Source organism: Propithecus coquereli, unplaced genomic scaffold (assembly GCF_000956105.1).
Source record: "Propithecus coquereli isolate 6110/MARCELLA unplaced genomic scaffold, Pcoq_1.0 Scaffold12, whole genome shotgun sequence".
NCBI classification, from domain to species: domain Eukaryota; kingdom Metazoa; phylum Chordata; class Mammalia; order Primates; family Indriidae; genus Propithecus; species Propithecus coquereli.
The window spans coordinates 7,347,293-7,359,441 of record NW_012136080.1 but is presented as its reverse complement, the minus strand read 5'-3'; the positions used below and the strand labels follow the sequence as shown (position 1 = coordinate 7,359,441).

Below are 12,149 nucleotides of genomic sequence, written 5' to 3'. Positions count from 1 at the left end.
GAGGCACCACAAGAGCAGAAGAATGGGATCTACTTGTACTCACCATCAAATTGGTACTAACTGATCAACAATAGGTTGACCACATGGCAGAAATACTCTCTAGGGATTAGGGGGATGGGGGGGCAAATCTACAACTAAAGGACATGGGGAGCACTAAAGGGAGGGAAGAGCATGCCTTTAACCCTCACTTGGGTGAGGCAAAGACATAAAGTGTAACTATAATGTTTGCATCGTCACAATACCCTGGAATAATAATAAAAAAAAGAGAATAGAATATTAGACAGGCTAAGCCTAACTCCTGATTTAGAACCTGACTCAGCAAAGTCTTCCCTCTTCTGTGGTTCCACCAGACTTTATTAATTAACTAATTTATTTTCTTTCCCATCAACTATGGATATAGAATCACCAAACTTATTTAAATAGTTTGAATATATTTATATATATACACATGCATACATGTTTACATACATATGTACACACATGTGCATGCAAACTTCTTATAGATTATTTATCCATTCAACAAACATTTCTTAAGTGCCAACTATGTTCTTGGCACTGTTTTAGGCAGTTTGGATCCAGTAGTGAACAAAACAGACAAAAAAGCTCGCCTGAAGCTTTAATTCTGGTTGCCTACATGTCCGCCTCCCTCTGAACTGAAAAGTTCTTTGGGGCAGTGACCAAGTGTGTCTGATACATCTTTGTGTCTCCAGTGCTTAGCACAGAATGAGTACTCAGTAAGAAAGGAGAAAAGGAAATGAGGGAAGGTCAGAAGAGAAATAATTACGTAAATTCTCATAAAACAAGGCAGAGTGAGGTATTATCTCAAATGAGGGGATGAACAAAAACACCATGGAAACAGAGCAGAATTTGGGAAAGGCTTCAAGGAAGAGGTAGCATTTGGATTAGACTTGAAGGGCACTTGGAGTATCAGAGAAAGAAGTAATGGTGAAGAGACAGTTCTGGCGGCAGACAGAAGAGTGACAGCAAAGGCTCTGGATAGGAGCACACAGAAAATGTGTCCTGGAGGCTGCAGGCTTCTGCTTTGGCTATAGTCCAGGATGTGCAATAGGGTAGGGTAGAAGACAAGGCAGGAAAGATAGGGCTTGAGATGACAAAGTGGTGGAGGGCTTCAGATGCTCTAGGGAGCACTTGAGGAGTTAGACTTTTTTCTGTTGGCAACTGTGAGCCAATGATGGCTCCTGGCTTAGGGAAGAGGAAGTAATAAGAGGCCCTGGGGATACTGTGGGAGGGTTGATTCTTTGCATCAGGTTGGACCTTGACTAGAAAGCCTCTTAGTGTACTTCCGTTGCCAGGGGGGTTTTCTATGCGTACAAGGGAAGAAGAAAGATCAAGGACCCAAGATAGAGAGGTGCCTAGAACTGGATAACACAGCACCTCACTACAAGGAAATAGTTTCTCCAGTTTTTCTTATTTGGGGAATGTCTCATATCCTACTCAAAGGATACCTTCATAAGAGCAAATTAGATTAGGACTGAAGGCAGGAATGCTTATGCTACATCTTCTAAAAACAAGACAAACAGGGCATGTCAGAAACATGAGCTGTAGCTTAATTAACCAGTCTACCAACTGTCATTTGCCCAGTCATCCAAAACTGCCCCTTACAGATAAGTCATGGTACTTCTATAGGCTTGTGGACACAGTAAAATACATAGAATATTCCCTCCAAGAGCATACAGTCTATATGGGGAGCCAGGACAGTTTTGCAAAAAAATAAAATACAGGAAAGCACCAAATGTTAAGCCCTAAACTAAGGGGCTTACTTTGTAAGGTCAGTTGAAGTTAGAAACTTGTTGGTTTTGACTAAAATATCACTGCAAATTCCATCATACAATAACTATCTGTGGCAGTGATTCTAGCACCTGGCACACATGAGGTGCATAGTGAATGTTTGTTGAAAGAATAAATGAGTGTGATGTTTCAGAATACATTGTAAAGAATTGAGTTAGAATGTGGTTTAAAGAATGAAATATAACACTTCAGAGTCTACTTTGTCAAATGGTATCAAAAGGAAATATATACTTGATATACTCTAATGGCTTGATATACTCTAGCACTTGATATACTCTAAAGGCTTCTACAACTTTGATCAGGGATAGTGGAAAAGAATATTAAGAAATTAGAACTCATGATTCAAATAATGAGTCCTCTCTGAGACTTGCTTTGCTAATCTATAAAACAAGAGGATTGAACTCAAGCTATAAAATTCTCTCATTTTGTGAATTAGAGTCCAGGTCTTCTGGGAATGTGTGTACTACCAAAGGTGTAAAATGAGCAGGTCCATCCCTCCAAGGTCTGGGCCTCCTAGACTGAGGACCCCTCCAAAGGGCAAGTGTCACCCTTCTTGCCAGAGCACTGGTGGAAACCACAATGACGTATCCAGAAGCCCCCTTTATCCGAGTGCCCAGGGATCAGATTTTTTTTATTATTTTTCAAGTATTATTACTTTTCAACCATTGAACCCATAAGCTTATTACACACTCTATTTTTTTGAATAAACATCCCTGAAGGAAGAGTATCTTGCTTATATTTCTAATGCTTTTTCGTTTGCCAAAACTTCATGAGACCTGTCACATGCACATGGAAGTAAATGACATTGGACCACAGCTGCCCTTCAAATCATGAAGCCTCCAAATCAGCATCATTACCATCTACATTCTCTGTGCCTGATTTCCACTGGTGGAATTGTAGTCTCCTTTCCTGTGGCTTTTTGATCTCCTTGGGGTCTGGGTGTGTACCTCATTATTGGTGCTGCTGCTGAAAACAGAACATGGCTCTGCTCTTTCTTCTCATTATAACTTTCTTAAGAGAGAACAAACTCTGGGCTGGTGATTCTCAATCTTGGCTGCATATTGGAGAGATATTAAAAAATACTGAAGCCCAGTCCCATTCCCAAAGTTTCTGACTCAATTGGTCAGGGTATTGTCTAAACATTGGGATTTTTTAAAGCATCCCAGGTGATTCTGATGTGCAGCCAGAGTTGAGAACCACTGGGTTAGCCCATCCTCAATGGTCTAAGCAAGCTCTCTAGAGAAAGCACACAGACACTGTCTCGAAGATGAGAAAGTCTGGGCCTCAATGGCTTTATCTGTAAGTTGTAGTCAATAATGGCTACAGCATGGTGTTGTTAAGAAGTTTACAAGAAATCACGTACATAAAGCATCTTGAAGGAAACATCTGTTGATTTTGCCTGCCCAACATTCATTACTCCTTCTGAGGAATCCCTTTCTCCATTTTTAATCCATGTAGTTGCTGGAATCTTGACCTCATCCCTACTCCAGGAGAGGAAAGCTGGCGTAGGCCAGCATTGCTACAGTCACTATGATTGATCCAATGATGAGCACCTGACCTAGACCATCAAAATCAATGAGAGTTGATATTAAGGTGATATTGGCTGTGTAGAGTGAGTCAGGGAAGGTTCTCTCCTTTTCAATGTTATGCAACAGTTTCAGTAGAATGGGTGTCAATTCTTCTTTGTTGGTCTGGTAGAATTCAGCTGTGAATCCATCTGGGCTGGGGACTTTTTTTAGTCAGAAGATCTTTTATTACTGTTTCAATCTCTCGTTATTAGTCTGTTCAGGATTTCTATTTCTTCCTGATTCAGGCTTGGGAGGTTACGTGTTTCTGAGAATTTATACGTTTCCTCTAGGTTTTCTAGTTTGTGTGCATAAAGGTTTTTATATAATGTAGCCATGGATGATATTTTGTATTTCTGTGGTATCAGCTGTAATGTCTCTTTTTTCATCTCTGATTGAGCTTGAGTTCTTTCTCTTCTATTTCTGGTTAATCTAGCTAGTGGTCTATCAATTTTGTTTATCTTTGAAAAACACCAACTTTTGGTTTCATTGATCTTTTTTTTCCATTTCATTTAGTTCTGCTCTCAGCTTTGTTATATCTTTCCTTCTGCTAGCTTTGGGTTTGGTTTGTTCTTCTTTTTCTAGTTTCTTGAGGTATGATGTTAGGTTGTTAATGTGTGATCTTTCTGTCTTTTTGATATAAGCATTTAAGGCTATGAACTTTCCCCTTAGCACTGCTTTTTTTATATACCATAGATTTTTGGAAGCCTGAGTTGCCTGTATCATTCAATTTGAAAAATGTTTTATTTGTCTTGATTTCATCAATAACCCATGGATTGTTCAGCAGCAAGTTGTTTAATTACCATGTATTTGTGTAGTTTTGAGAGTGCCTCTGGGAATTGATTTATAGTTTTATTCCACTGTGGTCTGAAAGATACATAGTATGATTTCAATTTTTCTAAATTTGCTGAGACTTGTTTTGTGGTCTAACATATGATCTATGTTGGAAAATGTTCCATGTGCTGATGAGATCTATAGAGTTCTTGGGTTCCATTCCTTGCCTTTTCCCTCCAAGCTCATTATACTGAGTCATTGTCTTCTGGAATCTGATGCTGCTAACTTATACAACCGGCATAATTTATATTTTCTTTTCCTGCCTGAATATTTTATCCTTTATCCTTAAATATTACCATGCTAATCTTTCATTCTTTCTTCCTTTCTTTATCTGGAATACAATGAAACTTTTGATTTGCCAATTCAGATGCTTTTTTACTTTTCATCTAATTCCACATTTCTTTAATTAAAAGATATATCTTTTTCATATTTTAATCTTTCACAATCTGAGAAATATAAGTGACACATTCATTTAATATCTTATTGTTTTCTTCTATTCCCCCAAAAGCGATTTTTAAATCAATAGTGCATCTTGAAATTAATGATAGTTTGAGATCAAAGAAATACAATATTTTATATTGTCAGTTGTTTATTTTCCAAAAATTTCATGTAGTACTACTCTGTCTGTTGTCTGTTTTCCATTATTATTATACTCTCTAACCACCTATCTCTCTTTGTCCTTATGCTCTGCAAGCTATGCGATTTTTCCCAAAGCTATCCTCTAAATCAAAACTCTATTTTTCACAAGGTTAACTGAAATCTAGGTGCTTCTAATTCTGGTTTTGTAATGGTTTTATTTTCCTTCTGTGCTTTCGTTGGCTTTGCCTCTAGCTATCTTTTGCATTTCTTTGAGCCCTTGATTTATAGAACCTGTGTTCTATACTGCCTTGAGTTTGGAGTTCTGTTTACTAGAATAATTCTTGATCTTTGTTTTGCATGTAACGAACGCTTCCTTTCTTATTGGAAGTATTTTTGCATAAGACCCATACTGGTGCTTTGGGTTTTCTGTGTAGCCTTTGGATATGTGTTTATGGGAGGCAGTAAAGTTGAGGAATGAGGGATCCACTAAGATTTGGTCCTACACATTTCACATTTACGTTCTCAGCTATTTTGTAGTTTATTGCTGTTGAGAATAAAAATTTTCCTCTCGTTATGCTTTTAACTGCTTGTTGACACTTTATAGAAAAGCTTTTGATTTTTTTCTGGATTTATTTTATAGTCACCTATATTAATTAACCCAATCCCTAGGTTTAATAATTTTCAGTTGATTCTCTTAGTTATGGTCTATCTAGAACAGCAAGCACTTACATGTTTCTTATTATGTCCCAGATGCTATACTTTGCTCTTTATCTTTACAACTTCCCTGTGAGGTGAGTATTACCATCAGCCCATATGGTAGAAGAAGAAAGTGATATTAAGTACCTTACCCAAGTTCACACAGCTAGTAGGTGGTGAAATACTGATTTGAACCCAGGTAGACAAAGCTCTTAAAACATTACACTGCTGTTTGCAAAGTTTGATTATGTTTGATTATGTCATCTTCATCTTTCCAAATATTTTTTCTTACCTTATCACAATGGTTAAAATGAAGTATGTAAAGTTATCTTCTTTCTCTCATTTCTTCTATGACCTGTCCTTTCTCCATTAAGGGGTGTCAGAAGAGGTAAGGTCTACAGTAGCTCTGTAGTAACTGGGCATGTGGTCTTAGGCAAGGGTTTATAATTCCGAGCCTCAAACTTTCTCATGAGTTAAATGGTAATAAAGATATCTACTCTTTTTACCTCTCAGGATTACTCTAGGATTTAAATATAACTGTTTATATAAACTGCTCAAAATCTAGACAGAGATATCACTATTACTCTAATTTTATACCCAGAGTACTTCTATTTCCAAGGGCCTGTCTTCTTAACTTGAATACCCTCAAGCCTTCTAGTTGCCTAGAAGCTTGTTATTATCACATTCTCTCTACTATCACCTATTGTCCAACACACATACACCACCATGCACTACAACCATTGCCACTTGCCATTCTCCAAAAAGCCATTCTTGTCCTGTATCCATGTTGCAGACTTCTATTAATAATTGCCTACCCAATATTCTAATACTCCTACTCTGTCTTTCCTTATTAATAGAACTCCTATATTGATGGATAGGGTAATGTGCTCAGCTATAAAAACATATTTCCAAACCTCCTTTCTAGCTAAGGTTAGCCAACGAAATATATATAGAAGGTGGATGACCCAGCAGGAAAGTAACCCTTTTTGCACTATCCCCCTTTCTTCTTTCTGCATGGAATACAGATATAACATCTGGAGCTCCAACTGCCATCTTAGAACCATAAAGCGACACTACAGATAGGCACTTCATGCCAAGAAAGTAGAATATAAAGAGAAAAAAAGAAGCCTGGGCCACTAATAACCACGTACTGCCTGCCTGTGGATTTCTTTTACACAAGGAAAATATTGGTGTATGACTTGTTTAAACTACTGTTACTTGCATTCACTATTATTTGCAGCTGAACCTAATCATAATTTATATAATCTAAATATAGAGCATGATATTGAATATCCATAAGAATACATATTTAAAGCACTTAGCATTATTCATATGTAAATAAATAACTGGTGATTAAAATATAAGAAAATTATAAATTAGCTTATCTATTAAAGAGGTCCAGCAAGACCCTTCTTTAGCAACCTTTTTATGTATCACTAGATTATACACTATGATTTACTTAGCTTTTGTTTCAGATTCCTGATAAACAGAAGATTGGCCAGGGTAATTGGGTACAAAATTACAATAATAATAACTGCTAGCATATATTCAATACATACTATGTGCAAAGCATTTTACACATTAATCTCTAATTCTCACTTCAATATTATAAGGTGGCTATAATTATACCTACACTACAGATGAAGAAACTGAGGCTCAAAGAGGTAGCATAGTTTGCCCAAAGGCTTGCAGTCTCTGACTGCAGAGATGGTGTTCTTCTACTGCATTACACTGTCTTTCTAAAGCTCTAATTCTGTTATTCCATTCTCCTCATGCTCCTTATTATCTTCCAAGATAATAACTAGTTAACCAAGTGATTTATTTCATGTTAAGAAAGAAGGCTTAAGGTGTCACCTGGGACAATCAAATCATGTGGAACTTTACATTGGCCTTTCAGAGACCAAGTCTTGAATCACAGTATGGTCCCAAAGAGCAGCTTGAAGGATGAGAATTCAAACAGGCCAGAGGGGCTGGGTGTGGTGGCTCATGCCTATAATCCTAGCACTTGGGGAGGCCAAGATGGGAGGATCACCTGAGGCCTGAGCAACATAGCAAGACCTCGTCCTTACAAAAATTTTTTTAAAAATTAACCACGTGTGGTGGTGTGTGCCTGTAGTCCCAGCTACTCGGGAGGCTGAGGCAGGAAGATCACTTGAGCCCAGCAGTTGGAGGTTGCAGTCAGCTAATGATGACACCACTGCACTCTAGCAGGGGCAACAGAGCAAGCCTGTGTTAAAAAAAAAAAAAAAAAAAAAGCAAACAGACCAGAGGAATCATCTAGGGCAATACTACAGAGTACCAGGATTGACAAAAATGCTGGCAACTGCCACTTGCACTCTAGCCAGCCCTTCCTTGTAAGGTAGGCATGCATCTTGTTTGTATCTTAGGTCCCAGCTTTGCTCAGTGCCTACCTCCTCTTCCTTTGCACCTGCCCAGAGCATACTGGATCTGAGATCCTACAACATTGATAGGAGCATCTTCAAAGCAAACTGCAATACCAAGAAAAGTATACAACTCAAGTGAATCCATGCCCTCCACTGTCAGAGTTAGAGGGTTCTGGACAAATGTTCCAGGGAGGGTTGAAAATTTTTCCCTTTTGGAAGGTAATTTGAACTTAAGGAAGGAAAATCACAATATGAAATACCATGAAAACAAAACATATGTTATAAAACTTTACACTTGATTGTAGAAGGATGCTGATCATATGCTCACTGAATACTTATGAACCAGCTCTGCATGCAGCTGTGATGCAGGATGAAGAAATATTTACAGTGGTAAACTTTATTTTCACAAGCTCATAACATTCCTAAGCAGTGGTTCCCACTTTTACTGACATTTCCAAAGTTGTTTTCAAACAGAGAGGTGATTAGCTTTTGAAATCTGTGAACAAGCCTTTTAGATGTTTTAGCTTAAAACATACATGTGTAATTAAATATATATCATATTAAATATTTTCTCTTTTTTAATATAGTAATAATGATTCAACATCATAATCATGCAGCAGGTAGGGAACTCTGGGGAAATGCTTTTAAATAATGCTGGCAAACACCATACCAAAACCCTACATCCTGCAGCCACCCATTGAAGAAAGGGGGAAACTGATAAATATTTGCAAAGAAATTTGCACCAGGGTCTCAGAATAAGTCAGTAGTGCATTAGACTTCATATTTAAGTCACCAAAAGCAGAATAATAATAACAAAAAACTGACAGCAAACCATTCATAGAGCCTCCATCATCAAAGATTTAATAAATCAGGTTCTCAGCAGTGATGAAAAGCCTGCATCTGAAGGAACGATTCAGAACCTTGGGGAACTGTCTTTTCTACTTTAATTCATACGAAATCTCAGGATCCCTATTTATTCTATTTGTAAATTGTAACACTGTAAACTTAAATATTAATACAAAGATTAAAAACATGTCTTACTGGTGTGGATTTTTCTTAAGGAGTTTTGTTCAGAATTCACCAAGTAAATATATCTCTTCCAAAATACCTTATCTGGCACTCTCGGTTAACAATAACAACAAAAATTAACTTTGGAACAAGCAGTTCAATACGGGAAACCAAAATACATGTGAGGTATAAAACACTACATCAAATTACAAAGATCTGGTTAAAGAAATAATATACTACCAGTTGAGAGATTCTAAGAGTACATAACTCTCTCCAACACTTTGAAAGAAGCTTACTTGGAGCCCCGTATACAGTAGAAACTCAGAAATGTTGGTTAAAGCCATGAGTGCTGTTCTGAGGAATCTCAAAAATCACAGTGTACAGTTTGAGACAAAATAGCAATTCCCACAAACCATGTGTGTTTCAAAGTTCTTAGTGTATCTGAATACATCCCGGTATCTGATGCCTTTGGCTCATTGTCTACACGCCCATTGCTGTTTATTTGGGGGTTAGGGACCAAAGTGTTAGGCTAAATGACCTCTGAGGCAGTGGTTCTCCAACTTTAGCCGCTTCAGAATCCCACGGAGGATTTGTTAAAACAAATTCCTGATGCCCATTCGCAGAGATTCCGGCTCAGCAGGTCTGGGCGGGGGACCCATGAATCTGCATTTCTAACAAGTTTCCAGGGGATGGAGACGTTGCTAGTCCTTGGACCACACTTCGAATAGCACTACTCTAAGGTCCTTTTCAATTCTAAGAGTCTAGCTTTTCAAAACATTACTTAATCTCAACCACTAGGAAAACTAATTTAAAGCCCGAATTATAGGGCCCTCCACAGGTGCAAAATCACCAGAAGGGAGAATCCTACTCGCACCTACACGTCTGCCCAGGGCTTCCTCCCCCGCCCTGCCCAGGCCCCCATACCCCCACTCACTGAGCTTTCCCGGAGCCTGGGGACACTCAGGACCCTGGAGACCGCCCCTGCTCTCCGGAGCGGCCGCACGAGCTGCTGGGCGCCCGCGGCGCGGTGGGGCGCAGCGCACCGGAAGCCCCTCCGCGCGCCGCGCAGCGCAGGTGCTGCCCGAGCGAACGCCGCGCGCACTGGGAGGATGTTTGAAGCCGGCGCCGACCCGTGCCCTTGGCCTGGCTCTCCCCTGGGACTTTTAATTCCTCCCGGGTTTTAATGGAGTGTCCAGAAGCGCTCCAGCTGTTTGCTGGCTTTGGCCACACACTGTAGCAGCGGGTTTCAGGGAAGCCACGGGCTGCCAAATGAACTTGAAAAAGCAGTTTCTCAGAAACCGAGGGTAACCCTTGCAGGCAGCTGAGCTGAGGTCACTGATGCTACTTGGGCTGAGGACTCGCCATTTGGCTCCAAAGTTTACAATTCCTCAGAGCCAGCCTGCAGAGAACAGGGAAAATTCCCAAAGAGGAGCAACGTCCTGGGGAAAGCCGAGTGAGAGAAACTGGCTCTCTGATGCTAAAGGTAGCACAAGTTAATTTATCCAGTAACTTACAGAAGGGGCAGGGTGGGGAAATGGCGCAGGGAACACAAATGAAGGTATGATTTTAACACAAAGAGTATAGTGAAGAACTTGGAAAGCATCAGCTATGCATTCTTACATGAATGGCTTATTTTGTGTGTGCGTGTGTGTGTGTATTGCATGGACGTGTACTCACTGTGGAGATTTTATATTACATAAATATTATCACCTGCTATTAAACACATTCCTAGCTTGTGTGGTTGAATTCAGTCCGTCAGTTTATTCCAGCGGGCTGTCAGTGAAGAGACAGGCTAAAACTACTCATACTGATGAAAGTTTATTAAAAGGCCAAAAGGAAACATGAGAGAAGTTCACCCTTGCTCAGCAAGAGCCTCTGGGGCACCAGGATTTGCTTCGGAAGTTAATTAGGAAATTTCCAAGTATGTCTCAGAAAGAATGGGGTTGGAAGGATGGAGAACGAAGTCGAATGAAGACTTCAACTGAATGAAGAGTTTCTCCTTTATTATTTTGTTTTATTACTTTCTACAAAGAAGACACAAACGTGTAAATTAATAACTATTTTTCTTTTTGTTTTTCATTAATAAGGAAAAGATGGTGCAGGGGGGAAATGATTTTTCTCAAAAGAGAGTGTATTTGCTCTATTTCGAATCCATTTAGTATAGACAGGGTTATGGGGTGTTCTGCATAGAGCATCTTGAAAACCTGGAATTTGAATGCCAAGACTCACCCTTTAATATCAGTGAATCTCAGATCTGTTCAGGTTTTAATGGACAATGTACCTTTGGTCACCAGAGTGTAACACCAAGAGTGATGCTAAGGGCTGCAAAATCAGAAAGCTAGAGTCTGGGGGACAAAACGTACTTCTGTTTCATATTTGCACCTAGCACAGGCAGAAACTTTGCCTCTGCTATGTCCATGTACCCTCAGTGTGCAAAGATTATTGAGATGTTCTTCCTCAACCACGAGTAATGCCCCAAGGGAGAAAGGAGGCCTATTTTACTTCAGGAGAAGGGTGGGGTTTTTCTTCACAATTAGGGTAATATTCAGATAGTACTGAAGTCAAGAGGAAGTTGTGTGTATTTCTTTTTGAAACTTCTCTGGAAAGCATTATTGTGGAAATTTTTTTACTTGCAATACGAGTATGATTTAACTTTCACAATCACAATGTGAAATAAAAGTGGCTTTTGGGGATCTACCACCTTTTCCACAGAATTCAGCATTTCCTTTTCCTTTCTTCTGCTTATAAAATTGAAACAAATTTTTCCCTAAAGAAATTATAATGCAAAATTTATCCACTATTGAGAATTGCATTTATTCAATTAAAGATACATTAACTTCATTTATTTCACAAAGTTTGGAGTTGAACATCCATAGCAATTCAGGCACTAAAAGCACTAAGTTTTCAATTTCCTTACATAGAAAACCCAAATGGACTTACATTACTTAATATGGCTTGAGTTTTGCTTACCATATTCTCTAGAAAAGGAAAAGGTATTGAATAAAAGAAAAGAAATCCAGAATTCCAGACATGTGGAAGGATATTAACTTTTTTTCAGAATTCATCATTAATCATATTTGCTTTTCATTAACCCAAGTTTCACAGTCTGTATTTTCTGCAGCTGTTTTAAATAAGGAGCTAACATCAGAGTGAGGGATAGCAAACTCTGCTCTACTCTGCACTCATTAATTCCCACTGGGAAATATTGATGATATGTCTGAAAATATGAAAACTATACTATCAGAAATGTGCAAGATGATTGTATGGGAGATGA

General features: G+C 38.9%; 1 protein-coding gene across 1 annotated transcript in view; it reads right to left on the bottom strand.

Moving 5' to 3' along the window:
- The window catches only part of COL6A5 (collagen, type VI, alpha 5), a 138,550-nt gene extending 128,452 nt beyond the window's left edge, over positions 1 to 10,098 (bottom strand). Inside the window, exon 1 of the mRNA XM_012663259.1 lies at positions 9,806 to 10,098. The gene's annotated coding sequence lies outside the window, so the exon portion shown is untranslated. The remainder of the gene's footprint in view (positions 1 to 9,805) is intronic.
- Between the last annotated feature and the right edge of the window lie 2,051 nt (positions 10,099 to 12,149).